This window comes from Ranitomeya imitator, chromosome 9 (assembly GCF_032444005.1).
Source record: "Ranitomeya imitator isolate aRanImi1 chromosome 9, aRanImi1.pri, whole genome shotgun sequence".
NCBI classification, from domain to species: Eukaryota; Metazoa; Chordata; class Amphibia; order Anura; family Dendrobatidae; genus Ranitomeya; species Ranitomeya imitator.
Window position 1 is genome coordinate 11,364,562 of NC_091290.1, and position 23,388 is coordinate 11,387,949.

At 45.0% G+C, this 23,388-nt stretch overlaps 1 long non-coding RNA gene across 1 annotated transcript in view; it reads left to right on the forward strand.

Moving 5' to 3' along the window:
- LOC138648783 (uncharacterized) overlaps positions 1-15,805 on the forward strand; it is a 183,467-nt gene extending 167,662 nt beyond the window's left edge. The window contains exons 5-6 of the long non-coding RNA XR_011315189.1: positions 14,726-14,786; positions 14,992-15,805. This is a non-coding gene — a long non-coding RNA (uncharacterized lncRNA). The remainder of the gene's footprint in view (positions 1-14,725; positions 14,787-14,991) is intronic.
- Positions 15,806-23,388: the final 7,583 nt, after the last annotated feature.

The following is a 23,388-nucleotide window of genomic DNA, read 5'->3' on the forward strand; positions in this document are numbered from 1 at the left end:
ACAGTGTGTGAGGGAGAGAATAACACGGAGGACAGTCTGTGAGGGAGAGAATAACACGAAGGACAGTCTGTGAGGGAGAGAATAACACGGAGGACAGTGTGTGAGGGAGAGAATAACACGGGAGAGAATAACACAGGACAGTGTGTGAGGGAGAGAATAACACGGAGGACAGTGTGTGAGGGAGAAAATAACACGGAGGACAGTGTGTGAGGGAGAGAATAACACGAAGGACAGTCTGTGAGGGAGAGTATAACACGGAGGACAGTGTGTGAGGGAGAGAATAACACGGAGGACAGTCTGTGAGGGAGAGAATAACACGGAGGACAGTGTGTGGGAGAGAATAACACGAAGGACAGTCTGTGAGGGAGAGAATAACACGGAGGACAGTGTGTGAGGGAGAGAATAACACGGAGGACAGTCTGAGGGAGAGAATAACACGAAGGACAGTCTGTGAGGGAGAGAATAACACGGAGGACAGTGTGTGAGGGAGAGAATAACACGGAGGACAGTGTGTGAGGGAGAGAATAACACGGAGGACAGTGTGTGAGGGAGAGAATAACACGGACAGTCTGTGAGGGAGAGAATAACACGGAGGACAGTGAGTGAGAGAATAACACGGAGGACAGTGTGTGAGGGAGAGAATAACACGGAGGACAGTGTGTGGGAGAGAATAACACGGAGGACAGTGTGTGAGGGAGAGAATAACACGGAGGACAGTGTGTGAGGGAGAGAATAACACGAAGGACAGTCTGTGAGGGAGAGAATAACACGGACAGTCTGTGAGGGAGAGAATAACACGGAGGACAGTGTGTGGGAGAGAATAACACGGAGGACAGTGTGTGAGGGAGAGAATAACACGGAGGACAGTGTGTGAGGGAGAGAATAACACGAAGGACAGTCTGTGAGGGAGAGAATAACACGGAGGACAGTGTGTGAGGGAGAGAATAACATGGAGGACAGTGTGTGCGGAAGAGAATAACACGGAGGACAGTGTGTGGGAGAGAATAACACGGAGGACAGTGTGTGAGGGAGAGAATAACACGGAGGACAGTGTGTGAGGGAGAGAATAACACGGAGGACAGTGTGTGAGGGAGAGAATAACACGGAGGACAGTGTGTGAGGGAGAGAATAACACGAAGGACAGTCTGTGAGGGAGAGTATAACACGGAGGACAGTGTGTGAGGGAGAGAATAACACGGAGGACAGTCTGTGAGGGAGAGAATAACACGGAGGACAGTGTGTGGGAGAGAATAACACGAAGGACAGTGTGTGAGGGAGAGAATAACACGGGAGAGAATAACACAGGACAGTGTGTGAGGGAGAGAATAACACGGAGGACAGTGTGTGAGGGAGAGAATAACACGGAGGACAGTGTGTGAGGGAGAGAATAACACGAAGGACAGTCTGTGAGGGAGAGTATAACACGGAGGACAGTGTGTGAGGGAGAGAATAACACGGAGGACAGTCTGTGAGGGAGAGAATAACACGGAGGACAGTGTGTGGGAGAGAATAACACGAAGGACAGTCTGTGAGGGAGAGAATAACACGGAGGACAGTGTGTGAGGGAGAGAATAACACGGAGGACAGTCTGTGAGGGAGAGAATAACACGAAGGACAGTCTGTGAGGGAGAGAATAACACGGAGGACAGTGTGTGAGGGAGAGAATAACACGGGAGAGAATAACACAGGACAGTGTGTGAGGGAGAGAATAACACGGAGGACAGTGTGTGAGGGAGAGAATAACACGGAGGACAGTGTGTGGGAGAGAATAACACGAAGGACAGTCTGTGAGGGAGAGAATAACACGGAGGACAGTGTGTGACGGAGAGAATAACACGGAGGACAGTGTGTGAGGGAGAAAATAACACGGAGGACAGTCTGTGAGGGAGAGAATAACATGAAGGCATATGCAGCATCAATAGTAAAAAGATCTAATGTGACAAATAATAATAATAAAAAAAGGTTATTCTCACCTTCCGACGTGCGTGCTGTCCTCGGCAGTGCAAGCAGCAGGTTCCGGTGCCAAGGATGCTATGCGAGAAGGACCTGCCATGACATCACGGTCATGTGACCGCGACGTCATCACAGGTCCTGCGCTCATACCAACCCTGGGACCGGAAGCTGCCGCGTGCACCGCACACAGGTGTCAGGACTTCATGAGGCCTTCAGAAGGTGAGTATATGTTTATTTTTTATTTTAAGTCTTTTTTAACCACGCATATAGTGCGCACATTGCTATATACTACGTGGGCTGTGTTACATACTGCGTGGGCTCTGTTATACGCTACGCAGCTGTGCAATACACTACGTGACTGTTATATACTACGTGGGCTCTGCAATATACCACGTGCCTGAGCAATATACTATGTGGCTCTGCTATATACTACGTGGCTGACCAATATGCTACGTACCTGTGCAATACACTACATGGCTATGTTATATACTACGTAGCTCTGCTATATACTACGTACGCTGTGTTACATACGACGTAGCTCTGTTATATACTACGTCGGTTGAGTTATATACTACGTCACTGTGCAATATAGTACGTAGCCTGTGCTATATACTACTTACATATTCTAGAATACCCGATACATTAGAATCGGGCCACCATCTAGTCTACTATATAATCGTCTAATTCTGTCTGTTTGTAGCGGAAATCCCACGTCGCTGATTGGTCTCGTCAGCTGCCCGTGACCAATCAGCGACAGGCGCAGTCCGTCCGCAAATTGGCGCGGGATTTGAACCACGCTTTGCTGATTGATTGGCCGGCCACGACCCATCGGTGATATTGGCTTGAGATTTGAACCCCCGCTGTGCTGATTGGTCGCGCCTGGCCGGCCGCGACAAATCAGTGATATTGGCGTGGGATTCAAACACAGCTTCACTGATAATGTATATATGTTACCTGGAAAATCCTGTGTATTCATTGCATCATTCTTAAATCTTCATAAATAAACTACAGACATATTCTAGGATACCCAATGTGTTAGAATCGGACCACCATCTTGTACAAGAAATTATTCATAAACCAAGAAGGTGTTTTGTTTAGAAAGAAACAAAACATTTTACACAATTGCTTTATTTCTGCATTCATACAGACTTCTATATGATAAAGGTGAGAGCAAAAATCCCAGTTGCATATTGAATGCAAGGGTAGTGACACTAATAGTGCCCCCTATAGAGGACAACACCAACTCCAAAGAACATGAGATTAGCGAGAGAATAAGGAGCAACAGGTGAGTACAATAAAGGCATAAATGTTTATTAGAAAAGCATTAATAAGAACGGGTAACAAGATAAAAGTGACGCAATACAAAGACAAACAGATGTAACAGGGACACCCGCCATATATAGAAGAGAAATAGGACATTATCTGTGCGAAATAACAATGCATAGAAGGTGCGTGTATAGCAGGTACTATATACTGGTAAGGCGAGTCCCCAAGTATGAGCAGAGGAGGTAAAGGCCAAAGTGCAAATTAACCCATTTGTATGAGCAGGTAGTTCCAGGGGCCACTTCTGGTTATTTCGCACAGATAATGTCCTATTTCTCTTCTATATATGGCGGGTGTCCCTGTTATATCTGTTTGTCTTTGTATTGGGTCACTTTTATTTTGTTACCCGTTCTTATTTATGCTTTTCTAATAAACATTTAAGCTTTTATTGTATTCACCTGTTACTCCTTATTCTCCTACTAATCTCTATATGATAAAGGTGTAGAAAGAAAAACTGGTCACTCTAGTGATTAGTGGGGGGGCCTTAAAGTTGCTGCACCTTTTGTAATAAGCTCCCAACCGACCACGTGACATTGATATTTGCAAGCTAGGGAACCTTACACCACAAGTCACAATCATTAAGGCCAAATGGGAATACCCACTTTTGTGTGGGGTTTAAATAAACCTTTACCTTTTTCAGCGGGATTGATTCTGACCACAAAGATGGTCTACAAGGTCCAGGCAAATTCAGGACTTCTGGCAACTATGGATGAAGCTTTGACACCACAGCGCCATACACATGTAGTGGCCATTCTCGGGTACTGCATCTCGACTCCTATTAAAGTGAATGAAATCTGAACTGCAGTATCGAGAATGGCCACTACACAGTGTATGGCGCTGTGCTGTACTGCTCTGTACAGTGTCCATCCGATGATCGTTGGTCGTACCCCACCAGTCTGATAGAGTACCTACCATCAGCTGGACCCGTACTAATCTGATATTGCAGAATTATCCAAAGTCCTGAATAACCAGGAACATTTCTTTATTATTACAAGCTTCTTTCCATTCTGTTATGGACAGGGCAGCTGCAGAGAATATGATCTCCAGGCAGCTACTTTCCCCTTTTTCTTGAATCCCTCGTGCCCAGGAGCATAACGCTCACGGTCGCAGACAGTGCAATTGCGATTGGGTCCGTACTGGAGGGGTGTCAAACGATGACAGCAGCTATTTCAGCTGGATGTGCATTCAAGGACGTGCATTCAGCTGAAATATATTGGGGGGCAGAGACCAGCCAGGCCCTTCCACTGTAATACATGCTGCTGGCCAATCAGAGGATGGTAGCCGACTTAGGCATGAAAGTCACTGGCGTCACATGGCAGTGACATCATGCACCGCCTGTCGCTTGCACTTGACGCTTCACACGTCGTGGGAGCTAAGGAAGGTGAGTAGAATTATTTCTTATTTTTATATTTGTTGGGGAAGAGATACAGAACGGGGACATTATACCAGTACGGGGGTCATATTTTACTGGAAGGGGCCCAGGATGGAGACATTATACCAGGATGGGTGACATTATAGCAGGAAGGGTCCAGGATGGAGACATTATACCAGGATGGGGGACAATATAGCAGGAAGGGTCCAGGATGGGGGGCATTATATGTGGAAAGGGAGACATTATACCAGAAAGGGGCCCAAGATGGAGACATTATACCAGGATGGAGGACATTATCACTGGAAGAGGCCATGATGGAGGACATTAAAAGTATTAAGTATAAGAAAGACATAGCTGAACTAGAGCGGGTGCAGAGAAGAGCGACCAAGGTTATTAGAGGACTGGGGGGTCTGCAATACCAAGATAGGTTATTACACTTGGGGCTATTTAGTTTGGAAAAACGAAGGCTAAGGGGTGATCTTATTAAAATATATAAATATATGAGGGGACAGTACAAAGACCTTTCTGATGATCTTTTTAATCATAGACCTGAGACAGGGACAAGGGGGCATCCTTTACGTCTGGAGGAAAGAAGGTTTAAAGGGCCAGTGTCACCCCCCCTCCAGCCGTTATAAAATAAAAGAGCCACCTTGTGCAGCAGTAATGCTGCATTCTAACAAGGTGGCTCTTTTAGTTTTAGGTTCAAGTATACCCCAAATAAAGCGTTTTTATACTTAGCCACAATTCCTGTCTTTAGCCAGGGAGGCGGGTCCTCACTCCCCAGCTCTAACCGCTCCTCTGCCGTCACTCCAATCTTCCTGCGCTTTCGGCGCCGCCCCCTCAGCGCTGTGTACGTTTCAAAACCGGCGCCTGCGCAGTGTACTGCTGTGCTGTGCAGACATAGTAAGCTCTGGGCGTCTGACGTCCCAGCCAGGCTTGCAGACTGCGCGGGCATTGCGGCCTGCCACCTTTGGAATCCCCGCCCCGCACTGTGCATAATGCATAACAGTGCGGGGCGGGGATTCCAAAGGTGGCTGGCCGCAATGCCCGCGCAGGCGCAGTCTGCAAGCCTGGCTGGGACGTCAGACGGCCAGAGCTTACTGCGTCTGCGCAGCACAGCAGTACACTGCGCAGGTAGGGAATTTTTTTCCCCAGTGTGGAGCTTACTCTTTGCCATATGAGTTTTTTTTGCCTTCCTCTGGATCAACAAGTTAGGCTATGGGATGAACAAGATGGACTTAAAGGGACACTCTGTCACCCCAAAAATTGTATCTGAGCTAAGCCCACCGGCATCAGGGGCTTATCTACAGCATTCTGTAATGCATTCTGTAATGCTGTAGATAGGCCCCGATGTTACCTGAAAGTTAAGAAAAACAGGTTATATTATACTCACCCAGGAGCGGTCCTGGTGCGTTCCGGTCCGATGGGCGTTGCGATCCGGGTCCAGCACCTCCTATCTTCATTCGATGACGTCCTCTTCTTTGCTTGATGCCGTTGCTCCGGCGCAGGCGTACTTTGTCTGTCCTGTTGAGGGCAGAGCAAAGTACTGCAGTGCACAGGCGCCGGGCCTCTCTGACCTTTCCCTGTGCCGGCGCTCTGCAGGTGAGTATAATATAACCTTTATTTCTTATCTTTCAGGATACATCGGGGGCTTATCTACAGCATTACAGAATGCTGGAGATAAGCCCCTGATGCCGGTGGGCTTAGCTCAGATACAATTTTTGGGGTGACAGAGTCCCTTTGAAGTCTTCCTTCAACCTTAATAACTATGTTACTATGTATTATACCTGGAAAAGAACCATCATGGAGAACATTATACATGGAAGGGGCCCAGAATGGGGGACATTATTACAGGAAGGGGCCAGGATGTGGGGACATTATTATAGGATGGGGTGAGAGGGCAAACACGTATGTATTCACAGGATCTGGAGCTCTACAAGGGCCCATAAATCTGATGAACATGCAGGTGGGAGCCCAGGTGCAAATTTTGCATCGGGGCCCATCAAACTCTTGTTACACCACTGCTCCTGCCATATATCAGAAAATTGCTGAATTAATAAAAACAAATTTGAACAACCCTCTTAGGGCCACAGGTGGGCGTCTTCCCGGCCTTTTTCCCAATAGTTCCAGTTCGTTGATTCCTTTCTTTCCTGGGTACATCGGGGAGGTCTGAGCTCCTGATGAATGCCGCAGTGAAGTTATTTTCTTAGATTTAGTTACTTTTATCATTGCAAGTGGCGTCTGCTCCTTTAAAGCTTCTGATGTGAAGAATTTCAAACAAGCCCCGCTCTTACACCGATGACCTCCCGGGAGGGATTTTTTTTCTTGGTGGGATATGCATTGTGATAGAGAGCCATGTTGATCCTGGAGAATGCTACATTTGTGTCATACCTTTTGTGGGACTATAATGCATGCTCTGGAAAGCCTGAATACCCAAACATCAGGCTAACAAGGTTTCTGCACAGGCTCTGATTCATGTGGACTTTGTTGGATATTTTCCCACCAGCACCGAATACCATTGGTGAAGACTGACAGCGGAGAAATGCCGATGCCCATTACTCACCGCCAGGCACAGAAGTGTGTGTAAGAAGTCAGCGCCGAAGGTTGGCACCCAAGGGCGTCACCAAAAAGAGACTGAAAAGACCCCGACGGGGAAGCAATTATATTCACTCCCTTGATGTATTTGTACAAGACACAGCGCCCCCTGTGTTTGGCATCACAATTGCATCCATATGCCCCCGCCGCTACGTGACAAGGACACTTTATATTGAAGTTGGGGGTTCTTCTGAACTAATCATTTTGTGATCTCTAGTATTACAGATCCCATCAAATAGATCTACATAGATAATATAGAACATTCCTTACACAGCACTCTGGCAAATATTCCCAAAAATAGCGGATTTTATTTTTTTAAATATTTTCTGGAGTGTCGTCTGCTATAGATATAGGATATATAGATCTTAGATTGGATAGAGATAGATATTAAAAAAGACTTAATGCAGCACTAGTAGAAAGCAATGTGGGCCTCACACAAAGACAATTATACTGAGAAGTTTCAGAACATGTGAACGGCTCAGTGTTTGGTGCCAAAACATCGCAGACAGGTGTATAACTCGGACTGGCCGGCAGCTCTACCCACCCAAGTGTTACAGGATGTATTTCTATGCAGCTGTCACGCTCTGGTCGGGAGATACACCGGCCAGTCCAAGCACTGCGTTGTGATCCTCGTCCAAGTTATACAGCCGTCTGTCTCTTCCCTAACACCAAGTCCACTTTTTTACTTGAACGTGGAGTGCTGCATTTTTTCCTCTTTTGCATCACGTATATAATTTGCATTACTTACTAATCACAGGTCCGCGCTAGTTGTACCTGCTGCTGACGCTCCGTAAACTGCTTGCGTAAGGTTGCAGGTAGCAGCTGAAATGTTGCACACGTTTGGGTAAACAAAGAATGGCCTTTTTTTTTCCACCTTATGGATTTGGAGAGCTGACATTTTTTTCTTCTACTATTTATGGACATACAGTTGTGCTGAAAAATTTACATACCCCGGCAGAATTTTTGCTTTCTTGGCCTTTTTTCAGTGATAACACCAAAATGTTTCTCTACTCATGGATAGTGGTTGGCTGAAGCCATTGATTGTCAAACTACTGTGTTTTCTCTTTTTCAATCATAATGAGAACCCAAAACATCCAAATGACCCTGATCAAAAGTTCACATACCCCGGTGATTTTGGCCTGTTAGCATGCACAGAAGTCAACACAAATGGGTTTGAATGGCTACTAAAGGTAACATCCTCACCTGTGACCTGTTTGCTTGTAAACAGTGTGTGCATAAAAGCTGAGTGAGTTTCTGGGATCCAGACAGACTCTTGCATCTTTCATCCAGCCACTGACTTTTCTGGATTGCGAATCAAGGGAAAAGCAAAAGAATTGTCAACGGATCAACGGGAGAAGGTAGTTGAACTGTATAAAACAGGAAAGGGAAACAAAAAGATATCCAAGGAATTGATAATGCCAGTCAGCAGCGTTCAAACTGCGATTAACAATTAGAAATCAGGGGCTCTGTAAAAACAAAACCACGGTCCGATAGACCAACAAAAATGTCATCCACAACTGCCAGGAAAATTGCTCGGGATGCAAAGAAAAACCCACAAATAACATCAGCTGAAATACTGGACTCTGAAAACTAGCGGTGTGGTTGTTTCAAGATGCACAATAAGGAGGCACTTGAAGAAAAATGCATGGTCGAGTCACCAGAAGAAAGCCATTACTGCGCAAATGCTACAAAAGTATCTCGCCTACAATATGCAAAACAGCACAGAGACAAGCCTCAAAACTTCTGGAACAAGGTAATTTGGTGATGAGACCAAAATTGAACTTTTGGCCACAACCATAAACGTTACATTTGGAGAGAAGTCAACAAGGCGTATGATGAAAGGAACACCATTCCTACTGTAAGGCACGGAGGTGGATCACTGATGTTTTGGGGATGTGTGAGTTACAAAGGCACAGGAAACTTGGTCAAAGCTGAAAGAAAGATGAATGTAGCACGTTATCAGCAAATACTGGAGGCAAATATGCACTCATCAGCCCAGAAGCTCCACGTGGGACGTACTTGGACGTTCCAACATGACAACGATCCAAAACACAAGGCCAAGTCGACCTGTCATTGGCTACAGCAGAACAAAGAGAAGGTTCTGGAGTGGCCATCTCAGTCTCCCGACCTCGATATTATTGAGCCACTCTGGGGAGATCTCAAGCGCGTAGTTCATGCTAGACAGCCCAGGAAGTTACAGGAACTGGAGGCTTTTTACCAACAAGAGTGGGCAGCTTTACCATCTGAGAAAATAAAGAACCTCATCCACAACTACCACAAAAGACTTCAAGCTGTCATTGTTGTTAGAGGGGGCAATACAAGGTATTAAGAAATGGGGTATGTGAACTTTTGATCAGGGTCATTTGGATGTTTTGGGTTGTAATTATGATTTAAAAAGAGAAAACACAGTAGTTTGACAATAAATGGCTTCACCCAACCACTAACCATGAGTGGAGGAAAAGTTGTGGTGTTATCATTCATATTCTCTGAAAAATGGCCAAGAAAGCAAAAATTCTGTCGGGATATGTAAACTTTTGAGCACAACTGTAGTATCGATACCTTGGGATTTGCATCTCTTCATTTACAGAGCTGCTTCAACCTCAGTTTTGTAGATCAGTAAATATATATTAGATACATCTTCGAATATATTTTCGATAGATATGAAGAAGAAAGATAGAGATATAGTAAATAAATGAGCTAAATAATGTATAGAGAGAAAGATAGATATTAGCTGGATGAATTGATAGAAGTAATGTAGCTTAGATTTGATATATTCAGTGATTGCAAATATATTGGCTTTGTGATAGATAGATAGATAGATAGATAGATAGCTTTATATATATATATATATATATGTATATATATATATATATATATATGCTTTGCAAAAAAAAAAAAAAAAAAAAAAAGAGCATGAACCGCACATCCCAAAATCATACGTTGATCTAAAGCCGCTAGGCAAAAATTAATATAACTGAATATGAGGTTTTCAGTTTAACATTCTGATCAGACTGTATGAAGCCCACTGCCACTTCACGGCAAACCTCGTAGTGGGTCCTATCGCCCTAACGGAGCGGAGCCGTGCGGCGCCCACCACCACAGCAGCCATGCACCAGCAGGGCAGACGGCCTGTTGCCCCACAGCACCCATGCTGCAAGACTGAGTCCCCAAGACTCCAGACCGCGCCGCCCCACCAGCACAAAGCCACAGCAACAATGGCCGCCACACAGCACCAACACCAAAATGAAAGGAGCACTTAAACTCACCTTCCTCCAGCTCTTCAGTGAGAGCCAAAATGGGCTAGACCCCTTACTTAGCAGTCTCCTGCTCATTAAAATCACCTGTGCCAAATGGGAGGAGTGCTGGTCCAAGAAGAAGACTAGAACATGCTTTGCAAAAAAAAAAAAAAAAGAGCATGAACCGCACATCCCAAAATCATACGTTGATCTAAAGCCGCTAGGCAAAAATTAATATAACTGAATATGAGGTTTTCAGTTTAACATTCTGATCAGACTGTATGAAGCCCACTGCCACTTCACGGCAAACCTCGTAGTGGGTCCTATCGCCCTAACGGAGCGGAGCCGTGCGGCGCCCACCACCACAGCAGCCATGCACCAGCAGGGCAGACGGCCTGTTGCCCCACAGCACCCATGCTGCAAGACTGAGTCCCCAAGACTCCAGACCGCGCCGCCCCACCAGCACAAAGCCACAGCAACAATGGCCGCCACACAGCACCAACACCAAAATGAAAGGAGCACTTAAACTCACCTTCCTCCAGCTCTTCAGTGAGAGCCAAAATGGGCTAGACCCCTTACTTAGCAGTCTCCTGCTCATTAAAATCACCTGTGCCAAATGGGAGGAGTGCTGGTCCAAGAAGAAGACTAGAACATGCTTTGCAAAAAAAAAAAAAAAAAAAGAGCATGAACCGCACATCCCAAAATCATACGTTGATCTAAAGCCGCTAGGCAAAAATTAATATAACTGAATATGAGGTTTTCAGTTTAACATTCTGATCAGACTGTATGAAGCCCACTGCCACTTCACGGCAAACCTCGTAGTGGGTCCTATCGCCCTAACGGAGCGGAGCCGTGCGGCGCCCACCACCACAGCAGCCATGCACCAGCAGGGCAGACGGCCTGTTGCCCCACAGCACCCATGCTGCAAGACTGAGTCCCCAAGACTCCAGACCGCGCCGCCCCACCAGCACAAAGCCACAGCAACAATGGCCGCCACACAGCACCAACACCAAAATGAAAGGAGCACTTAAACTCACCTTCCTCCAGCTCTTCAGTGAGAGCCAAAATGGGCTAGACCCCTTACTTAGCAGTCTCCTGCTCATTAAAATCACCTGTGCCAAATGGGAGGAGTGCTGGTCCAAGAAGAAGACTAGAACATGCTTTGCAAAAAAAAAAAAAAGAGCATGAACCGCACATCCCAAAATCATACGTTGATCTAAAGCCGCTAGGCAAAAATTAATATAACTGAATATGAGGTTTTCAGTTTAACATTCTGATCAGACTGTATGAAGCCCACTGCCACTTCACGGCAAACCTCGTAGTGGGTCCTATCGCCCTAACGGAGCGGAGCCGTGCGGCGCCCACCACCACAGCAGCCATGCACCAGCAGGGCAGACGGCCTGTTGCCCCACAGCACCCATGCTGCAAGACTGAGTCCCCAAGACTCCAGACCGCGCCGCCCCACCAGCACAAAGCCACAGCAACAATGGCCGCCACACAGCACCAACACCAAAATGAAAGGAGCACTTAAACTCACCTTCCTCCAGCTCTTCAGTGAGAGCCAAAATGGGCTAGACCCCTTACTTAGCAGTCTCCTGCTCATTAAAATCACCTGTGCCAAATGGGAGGAGTGCTGGTCCAAGAAGAAGACTAGAACATGCTTTGCAAAAAAAAAAAAAAAAAGAGCATGAACCGCACATCCCAAAATCATACGTTGATCTAAAGCCGCTAGGCAAAAATTAATATAACTGAATATGAGGTTTTCAGTTTAACATTCTGATCAGACTGTATGAAGCCCACTGCCACTTCACGGCAAACCTCGTAGTGGGTCCTATCGCCCTAACGGAGCGGAGCCGTGCGGCGCCCACCACCACAGCAGCCATGCACCAGCAGGGCAGACGGCCTGTTGCCCCACAGCACCCATGCTGCAAGACTGAGTCCCCAAGACTCCAGACCGCGCCGCCCCACCAGCACAAAGCCACAGCAACAATGGCCGCCACACAGCACCAACACCAAAATGAAAGGAGCACTTAAACTCACCTTCCTCCAGCTCTTCAGTGAGAGCCAAAATGGGCTAGACCCCTTACTTAGCAGTCTCCTGCTCATTAAAATCACCTGTGCCAAATGGGAGGAGTGCTGGTCCAAGAAGAAGACTAGAACATGCTTTGCAAAAAAAAAAAAAAGAGCATGAACCGCACATCCCAAAATCATACGTTGATCTAAAGCCGCTAGGCAAAAATTAATATAACTGAATATGAGGTTTTCAGTTTAACATTCTGATCAGACTGTATGAAGCCCACTGCCACTTCACGGCAAACCTCGTAGTGGGTCCTATCGCCCTAACGGAGCGGAGCCGTGCGGCGCCCACCACCACAGCAGCCATGCACCAGCAGGGCAGACGGCCTGTTGCCCCACAGCACCCATGCTGCAAGACTGAGTCCCCAAGACTCCAGACCGCGCCGCCCCACCAGCACAAAGCCACAGCAACAATGGCCGCCACACAGCACCAACACCAAAATGAAAGGAGCACTTAAACTCACCTTCCTCCAGCTCTTCAGTGAGAGCCAAAATGGGCTAGACCCCTTACTTAGCAGTCTCCTGCTCATTAAAATCACCTGTGCCAAATGGGAGGAGTGCTGGTCCAAGAAGAAGACTAGAACATGCTTTGCAAAAAAAAAAAAAAAAAGAGCATGAACCGCACATCCCAAAATCATACGTTGATCTAAAGCCGCTAGGCAAAAATTAATATAACTGAATATGAGGTTTTCAGTTTAACATTCTGATCAGACTGTATGAAGCCCACTGCCACTTCACGGCAAACCTCGTAGTGGGTCCTATCGCCCTAACGGAGCGGAGCCGTGCGGCGCCCACCACCACAGCAGCCATGCACCAGCAGGGCAGACGGCCTGTTGCCCCACAGCACCCATGCTGCAAGACTGAGTCCCCAAGACTCCAGACCGCGCCGCCCCACCAGCACAAAGCCACAGCAACAATGGCCGCCACACAGCACCAACACCAAAATGAAAGGAGCACTTAAACTCACCTTCCTCCAGCTCTTCAGTGAGAGCCAAAATGGGCTAGACCCCTTACTTAGCAGTCTCCTGCTCATTAAAATCACCTGTGCCAAATGGGAGGAGTGCTGGTCCAAGAAGAAGACTAGAACATGCTTTGCAAAAAAAAAAAAAAGAGCATGAACCGCACATCCCAAAATCATACGTTGATCTAAAGCCGCTAGGCAAAAATTAATATAACTGAATATGAGGTTTTCAGTTTAACATTCTGATCAGACTGTATGAAGCCCACTGCCACTTCACGGCAAACCTCGTAGTGGGTCCTATCGCCCTAACTAATTGCCTAAGGGGTACTTCCGTCTGTTTCTAACTTCCGTCTGTCTGTAACGGAAATCCTGGGTCGCTGATTGGTCGCGGCCGGCCCCGACCAATCAGCGATGTTGGGGCAGGATTAAACACTGCTTCACTTTTTACTATTGATGCTGCCGATGCAGCAGCAATAGTAAAAACATAGAATGTTAAAAATACTTAAAAAAAAACCAAAAAACATTATATTCTCACCTTCCGAACTCCGCCACAGCCTTTCCCGCTCCTCGCGCTCCGGTCCCAAAAATGCATTGCGGCAATTCCCCCGAGATCACGTGGCGGTCTCGCGAGACCGCTACATGATCACAGGTTATTGCCGCTAGGCATTATTCTGAACGGAGCGTCGCGAGGAGCATCGGTAAAGGCCTCGGTTGAATCCAGGGGCCGACGGAAGGTGAGTATATAACTATTTTTTATTTTAATTGTCCTTTTAACAGGGATATGGTGCCCACATTGCTACATACTACGTGGCCTGTGTTATATACTGCGTGGGCTGTGTTATATACTGCGTGGGCTGTGCAATATACTACGTGGCGGTGCAATATACTACGTGGGCTGTGTTATATACTACGTGGCTGTGCATTCTAGAATACCCGATGCGTTAGAATCGGGCCACCATCTAGTACATTATAAATAGATAGATAAGATAGATAATGGATAGAGAATAGATAGATAGATAGATAAATAGTTGATAGATATTACAAAGATAATAGATAGATAATAAACAATCGATAAATCTGATATAAAGACATGGGCTGCATTTAAATTTAGTGTGAAGTGTAAAACGATAATTATTGTCAAAATAATTTGTGTACGTTTCTTCAGCTTCAAAAAAGTAACCAGACATCATAATTTTTTTTTTTTTACAGAGAAGTAAATAAAGTGACCACTTTTCTTGTACTGTCCTGGACGTCCCTACAGCCGCTCTGTGTAAGTCTTGCCAAGCGGAGCTGTAGTCGCCATCTTTCACTTGGGTCATAGAATCCTTTTTCTGTAACTAACTTGACCAAGTCAGAGTGGCTGATTGGCGCCCCCTACTGACATAAACCTTGGTTGCGCCTATTCTCCAACTAAATATCACCCTTCTCTCCCAGGGTTCTGCATGGTAACTCTGTCCTTGTGTTTTACATTACAGGGGGCGTCTTTTGGCATACACTCCTCATCTGGATGGGACCCTCACTCACTGTTGCTGCTACATTGGCCGTCACCCTGATGAAGAACACAACCCGTGGCCTTTGTTCTCTCTTTTTCTCACATATATTTCCTAGCGCATTAGTTGCACCCGGTGTTACTCTTATCATCATCAGACATATTCTTTTGCATTGCCCACTTCATTGTTTTTTCGTTTACAACCCACGGACTCCATGCAAAGATCTATAGTGAATATCTGATTATAAAAGCACGGCTGAAAGATCCAAGGAGAAATGAATCTGAATTACTCCACTGACTGCGCTCTGAGCACCATGGGACTGCTGCTGAAAACTCACGTGGAAGGCCACGTTCACACCTTCAGTATTCGGTCAGTATTTTACATCAGTATTTGTAGCCAAAACCAGGAGTGGGTGAAAAATGCAGAAGTGGTGCAGATGTTTCTATTATACTTTTCCTCTGATTGCTCCACTCCTGGTTTTGTCTTACAAATACGGATGTAAAATACTGAAGGTGTGCACGTGGCCTAGACGCAGCATATGTTGTACTGATAAATATACTCCGCCACGGCAGTCCGTTATCTGCCACATGGCCGCTAAGTCTGGGCTTCTGCCCTGAACACAGCACCATCTAGTGGCGCAAGGTGTAAATGCAGGATGCTAAGCATCGGGAAAAAATCCAGGAGGATTCTTGATACCCGCTTTTAATTTGCTTTTCATGTTTTCCACCTATATTTAATGTGTCCAGGATTTTGTTTTTGTAAAAAGATGTTCAGAAAAAAAATAAAAAACAAGTTGGCAACCCGCACATTGTATGCTTTTATTAGGGCTGGTGTATGTCATCCTAATTCTTGCTTTTCCTACAGTGAATGGAAGTGAGCTGCAATACTACAAGCAACCTGTGAGCAATAGTGGCGCTACATCTAGAAAAAGCTGCCTAATCTCATACAGCCCCTTTACACCCATAGTTTTCGAGACTTTGATCTCTGGGAAGCCCGTCCATATCACGGATACCATGAGCCCTGTGGATCGATTCCGTAAATCTGCCAGAGCTGTGAATGATGGGGGTTCAGATGACTCCTGAGCCGGATGTTCAGTAAGGATCCAGCCAGGGAATTATAGATGGGACGGCGCTGTGTGTCTGTGGGCACTTTTTATTATAACCCTATATTAATAATTGATGTATCCAGGATGGTGGGGGAGGGGGTGTCCGGGAGATCGATAAGAGATTCTGTCCCTGTAACATCATTTGTGCAAGAAGAGCAGAGCCGAGTTTGTCATTGAATGGTTTCCATCAGCCAAGACTTTGCAGAAGGATTCCATGCAGTCTTATGTAAAACCCCATAAGAGCTTAAAAGGGTATCCCAATATGTAGTAGGTGTAATAATATTAGCAAATGCTTCCAATTAGAAATGTAGTATAGTTCTTCTGATTTGCTATGCCTTTTTCCTCATGTGCAGACATTGCAGGACCTTAGGTATCCATGGTTACGACCACAGTGACATCTGGTTGCTAGTGACCGTAACCATGGATACCTAAGGTCATGTAATGTCTGCACATGAGGAAAGATACATATAGCAAATCAGAAGAACTATACTACATTTCTAATTGGAGGGATTAATAATAATAATATTATTATTACACCTTCTATCTATTGGGATAGGATCTTGGAGGAGATGAACACCCCTTTAAGGAATATGGTGCCAAATGGGAATATCTGGATCACTGTACAGTAATCTAATGATCACATTTTAACCCCTTCATGACCAGGGGATTTTTCGTTTTTCCGTGTTCGTTTTTCGCTCCCCTCCTTCCCAGAGCCATAACTTTTTTATTTTTCCGTCAATTTGGCCATGTGAGGGCTTATTTTTTGCGGGACGAGTTGTACTTTTGAACGACATCATTGGTTTTAACATGTCGTGTACTAGAAAACGGGAAAAAAATTCCAAGTGCGGTGAAATTGCAAAAAAAGTGCAATCCCACATTGGTTTTTTGTTTGGCTTTTTTGCTAGGTTCACTAAATGCTAAAAATGACCTGCCATTATGATTCTCCAGGTCATTACGAGTTCATAGACACCAAACATGACTAGGTTATTTTTTATCTAAGTGGTGAAAAAAAATTCCAAACTTTGCTAAAAAAAAAAAAAAAAAAAATTGCGCCATTTTCCGATACTCGTAGCGTCTCCATTTTTCGTGATCTGGGGTCGGTTGAGGGCTTATTTTTTGCGTGCCGAGATGACGTTTTTAATGATAGCATTTCGGTGCAGATACGTTCTTTTGATCGCCCGTTATTGCATTTTAATGCAATGTCGCGGCGACCAAAAAAACGTAATTCTGGCGTTTCGAGTTTTTTTCCCGCTACGCTGTTTAGCGATCAGGTTAATACTTTTTTTTATTTGATAGATCGGGCAATTCTGAGAGCGGCGATACCAAATATGCGTAGATTTGATATTTTTTTTATTGATTTATTTTGATTGGGGCGAAAGGGGGGTGATTTAAACTTTTATGTTTTTTTTATTTTTTTCACATTTTTTAAAACTTTTTTTTTTAACTTTTGCCATGCTTCAATAGCCTCCATGAGAGGCTAGAAGCAGGCACAAGCCGATCGGCTCTGCTACATAGCAGCGATCTGCTGATCGCTGCTATGTAGCAGAATTGCACGTGTGCTGTGAGCGCCGACCACAGGGTGGCGCTCACAGCGACGGGCAATCAGTAACCATAGAGGTCTCAAGGACCTCTATGGCTACAATGGAGACGCATCGCCGACCCCCGGACATGTGACGGGGGTCGGCGATGACGTCATTTCCGGCCGCCCGGCCGGAAGCGGTAGTTAAATGCCGCTGTCTGCGTTTGACAGCGGCATTTAACTAGTTAATAGGTGCGGGCAGATCGCGATTCTGCCCGCGCCTATTACGGGCACATGTCAGCTGTTCAAAACAGCTGACATGTCCTGGCTTTGGTGCGGGCTCACCGCGGAGCCCTGCATCAAAGCAGGGGAGCCGGCATCGGACGGTATAGTACGTCCGATGCCGGTAAGGGGTTAATATACTGTTTTGGTTCTGATTATTTTTTTTTATTATTATTATTTTTTGGGGGGGAGGGGAGGGATTCAAACTTTTTTTAACTTATGATCAATTTTAGGTTCACTTTTTTGTGTTTTGATTCAGTATTTAATTATTTTTTTTGTGGGGGGAGAGGAGATTCAAACTTTGTTGTTTTTTTCTTTTTTTGATCTTATTATCATTTTTACGAGTATTTCATTCTTTATTTTCCTTTTTGACATTTTGATCCTGTTCATCATCATCATTATAATTTTTTTTTAATCCTATGATCATTTTGTATTTCACTTATTTTATTTCACTTTTTTTGACATTTTGATTCTGTTTTTTATTATTATTTTTTTTTATTTCTTTTTGTTTTAGGGGAAAAAGGGATGCAAACAGATTTTTTTCCTCTTTGATCTTATGATCATCTTTTATTTCACATTTTGTCGATTTGATTCTATTTTTCTATTATGTTTAAATATCTGTATTTTTATTTTGGCACAAACAGGATTTTTCTTTTACATTTTCTATACTTCCATAATTTTCTTTTCTAATACTTTTTCCTTTTTTTTTTATCTCCCCTGGGGGACTTAAAACTTTTGATCCTGCGATCATGGCTGCTTTTTCTAGATGTAGCGCCATATACTGCCACATTTCACTTTTATCGTATATGGTGAAAATCACTGCTGGGTTTCACAGGAGTACCAAGATGGCGGCGATGGGGGCCATTAGCACGTCCCCATCTGGAGTGGCAACCTACCGGCCACCCTGTGATTGCATCTTAGGGCGTTTGCTTTAGGGTCGCTGCCAGAGACGGACTGTGGCATCTAAGTACCATGGCAGCTAGTGGCCATCGCTGATGTTAGAGGTACAGCACAGCCGGCACCCGCAGTGTATTACCTGGCATATGGGCCAATAGTGCATCCTAGGATCATGTCTCAGACATATGAGTGATCAAGGCCGGCCACACGTGGGACTCTAGAAAAAGGAGATCTTTAGATAAACCCCATAGCAGTGCACGAGCGCTTTACACCCAATGATCAATTTTTTATTATAACAACAGGTTTTTGTTTCTTGAAATAAGGATCGTCCAGAGAGGAGAATCCCTTTAAGAGCACTGACTCACCAGTATGTAAGGAGGATGGATGGGCGGCTCCTCCGGGCAATCAGTTATCATCTTTTAGTGTAGCAATAATAGTAATATAATTACACTGATGATGGCTGTTACCGATTACGGCCCGTCTGCTGGATAATAGGATCTCTAGTTGTTTGGGATAATCGGTCTTAAAGGGTTCAAGCCATCAGACACAACCCCTTTCAGAATGTGGCTGAAGAGGACCTGCTCCCAGCACAGCTCACAGCCCATGATGCCAGTGGAGGCTGCAGCGCCGACTGTAGAGAACCTGCGCGCTGAGCACTTCCGGAAAGGCTCCTTGTTGGTGCCGTGTGATGGATGTTACGTACACGACGTGTCCTGCAGTCTGCCCCATGTTGGCTGTGCACCAATGGGCCTGTGGTGTGTCGAGGTGACGGCCGCTGCATACAACATCCCCGCCGTAACTGGCCAGAGCGGATACCAGGGTCCTACTGGTTGTGCTGCTGTTGTAGGCGAACGACGACAGCTCCCTCGCTAAGAAGGAATTCGATGGAGACTGTTCTGACCGCCCAGTGGTCCGGGACTATGCTCCTGCTCAGAACGTTCACAGTCTTTGTTCTAAATTGTGTGAAAATTAAAGGCTCAGTGCTCACCAGCATCCATGCGACTGGTGCGTCCTGTCTGTAGCAGACATTAGATTCCTAGAGACCAGGAGCCGCAATTTAGGATTGGTAAAAAAATCAGGCGGACATTTTGGTTGCAACTTGACTGGATGGCCCCCATGGAGGACTGTGCAGAAATTTACTGCAAAAGTTAATATCTGCATACTTTGAATGTCTTCTTTCAATAGGTGTGACAAGGAATTATGCACTATATTGTACCATCCAGTGTGATATGCAACCATCAAGCCTCTGTGCCAACCAGGGATTAGTAACAACGAAGTGTCTGAGCCACCCAGTGTAATCATCAAGTGTCTGTATCACCCCTGTGATATCTAACCATCAAGGGTATTGTCACCGAGCGTGATGTGTAACCATTAAGTGTATTGTACAGTACTACCCAATGTGATATCTAACCATCCAGTGTATTGTACCATCCAGTGTGATGTGCAACCATCAAGCCTCTGTGCCAACCAGGGATTAGTAACAACGAAGTGTCTGAGCCACCCAGCGTAATCATCAAGTGTCTGTGCCACCCCTGTGATATCTAACCATCAAGGGTATTGTCACCGAGCGTGATGTGTAACCATTAAGTGTATTGTACAGTACTACCCAATGTGATATCTAACCATCCAGTGTATTGTACCATCCAGTGTGATGTACAACCATCAAGCCTCTGTGCCAACCAGGGATTAGTAACAACGAAGTGTCTGAGCCACCCAGTGTAATCATCAAGTGTCTGTATCACCCCTGTGATATCTAACCATCAAGGGTATTGTCACCGAGCGTGATGTGTAACCATTAAGTGTATTGTACAGTACTACCCAATGTGATATCTAACCATCCAGTGTATTGTACCATCCAGTGTGATGTGCAACCATCAAGCCTCTGTGCCAACCAGGGATTAGTAACAACGAAGTGTCTGAGCCACCCAGCGTAATCATCAAGTGTCTCTGCCACCCCCTGTGATATCTATCCATCTAGTGTATTGTACCATCCAGTGTGATATCTATCCATCCAGTGTATTGTACCATCCAGAGTGATGTGTATTATTGACTAGGTAGGATATTAACATCTGACCTTGACATTACAATATGGGAAAACGATCCGCCAAGAGTCTGAATGGGCAAACACTTGGCAGATGGCGTTTAATGTAGATAAATGTAGAGTAATTCACCTGGGACGGAGTAATCCTATTGCTGCTGCATATACATTAGATGGGAGAATACTCGGGACTAGAGAACAGGAGAAGGACGGGGGATTCTGGTTACAAATAAGCTGAGAAGCAGCACTCAATGTCAAGCAGCAGCCGCAAAAGGAAACAAGATTTTAGGGTGTATTAAAAAATAGGATCGCGGGGTTTTAATGTATTGTTACCCCCTTTATAAATCACTGGTGAGTCCACATGTAGATTACGGGATCCAGTTTTGGGCTCCACATTTTAAAAAGGATATTAAGAAGTTAGAATCTGTTCAAAGGTGGCAACTAGATTATTACAAGGGATGAAAGGCCTCTCATATATTACACGGGATGGAGGTCTCCCTTATGACGAGAGGTTGGAAAAGTTGGGCTTGTTTAGCTTAGAAAAACGCCTCAGAGAAGATCTCATTTATATGTATAAATATATGTGTGGCTAGTATAAAGGGCGGCACATGACTTATTCCTTCCAAAGACAATACTAAGGACCAGGGGGGCACTCATTACGGGTGGGAAAAACGGTGATTCCGGCAGCTAAATAGGAAAGGGTTCTTTACAGTTAGAGCAGTCAGACTGTGGAATGCCGACCGCAAGACGTAGTAATGGCCGACACTATGACAGCTCTTATACAGGGGGGGAAATTAGTCTTTGATCCACTGACAACATGAACAGTCTATAATTTTAAGGGTTGGTTAATTTTAACATTGAGAGATAGAATAACAAAAATTAAATCCAAAAAAAACACATTGTATAAATTTATTTGCATTTTGCAGTGAGAAATAAGTATTTGATCCCCTATCATTCATTAAGAGTTCTGGCTCCTACAGACCAGTTAAATGCTCCTAATCAACTCGTTACCTGCATAACAGACAGCTGTATTACATAGTCACCTTTATAAAAGACTCCTGTCCACAGACTCAATTAATCGGTCAGACTCTGACCTCTACAACATGGGCAAGACCAAAAAGCTTTATAAGGATGTCAGGGACAAGATCATAGACCTGCACTAAGCCGGAATGGGCTACAAAACCATAAGTAAGATGCTGGGTGAGAAGGAGACAACTGTTGGTGCAATAGTAAGAAAATGGAAGAAATACAAAATGACTTGTCAATCGACATCAATCTTGCCAATGAACACCTGGATGATTCTGTGAGTGATTGGGAGAAGGTGCTGTGGTCAGATGAGACAAAAATTGATCTCTTTGGCATTAACTCAATTCGCCGTGTTTGGAGAAAGAGAAATGCTGCCGATGACCCAAAGAACACCATCCCCACTGTCAAGCATGGAGGTGGAAACATTATGTTTTGGGGGTGTTTCTCTGCTAAGGGCACAGGACTAGAGATGAGCAAATTTGCTTGGGTTCCCTCTTATTCGGCAAGCTATAGCGCTTACCGAATAAGCTGCAGAGGGAACCAGGCTTCCTGGATCGCGCCGGACGATCAGCTGATTGGCGCCACAGCTGCATGTGTTGCGGCTGTGTCACAGTCATGACACATGCATGGAGAGCCTGTTGGAGAGCCGGGTTCTCCGGTTTCCTCCCACATTCCAAAGACATACTGATAGGGAATTTAGATTGTGAGCCCCATTGGGGACAGCGATGATAATGTGTGCAAGCTGTATAGCGCGATGGAATATGTTAGCGCTATATAAAAATAAAGATTATTATTACTCCACAATAATGTAAAACAGAGATTCGCCACTCCAAGTTTAGATTCAGAAAATTGAAAATATTTTATTGATACAGGTGCATCCTTTGTATGAAAAAAAATTGACGTTTCGGCCAACAACTAGGCCTTCATCAGAACTACAAAGATTAAGATAACAAAAATTGTCAATATAATGTCTGTATATACATATATATTTTCTTTCTGCAATTTTCCATATGTATGCGGTTTAATACAGTTCTTGTATTGGGTACAGACATTATATTGACAATTTCTTTGTTGTTATCGTATTCTTTGTAGTTCTGATGAAGGCCTAGTTGTTGGCTGAAACGTCAATTGTTTTCTAAATTTACAGTGTGATATGTAACCATATAGTGCATTGTGCTGCTGCTGTTAGAGAGAAATACATGTTATCTGTGTCACTGCCAGAAGTTCTGCATCCATCCAGAAGAGGAACCAGCGCTTACCCACTGAGCCCACCACCCAAAGTAAGTTCTACCAAATCATGAGCACTGCGAGCATTGTGGCTGTGGTTCTCATCATGTCCCGCCAGTGCCATGAGATAGGTAGTTGTTATTTTGCAATAGCTGGAGAAGTGCAGATTGGAGGCCGCGGCCCGATGGCTGCACCATTTATTAATTACTGTATTAGTCAGCAATTAATGACACGATGAGACTCTGCCTATCGGACTGTGTGCATGGGTGAAGAGGAGAACACTCAGGA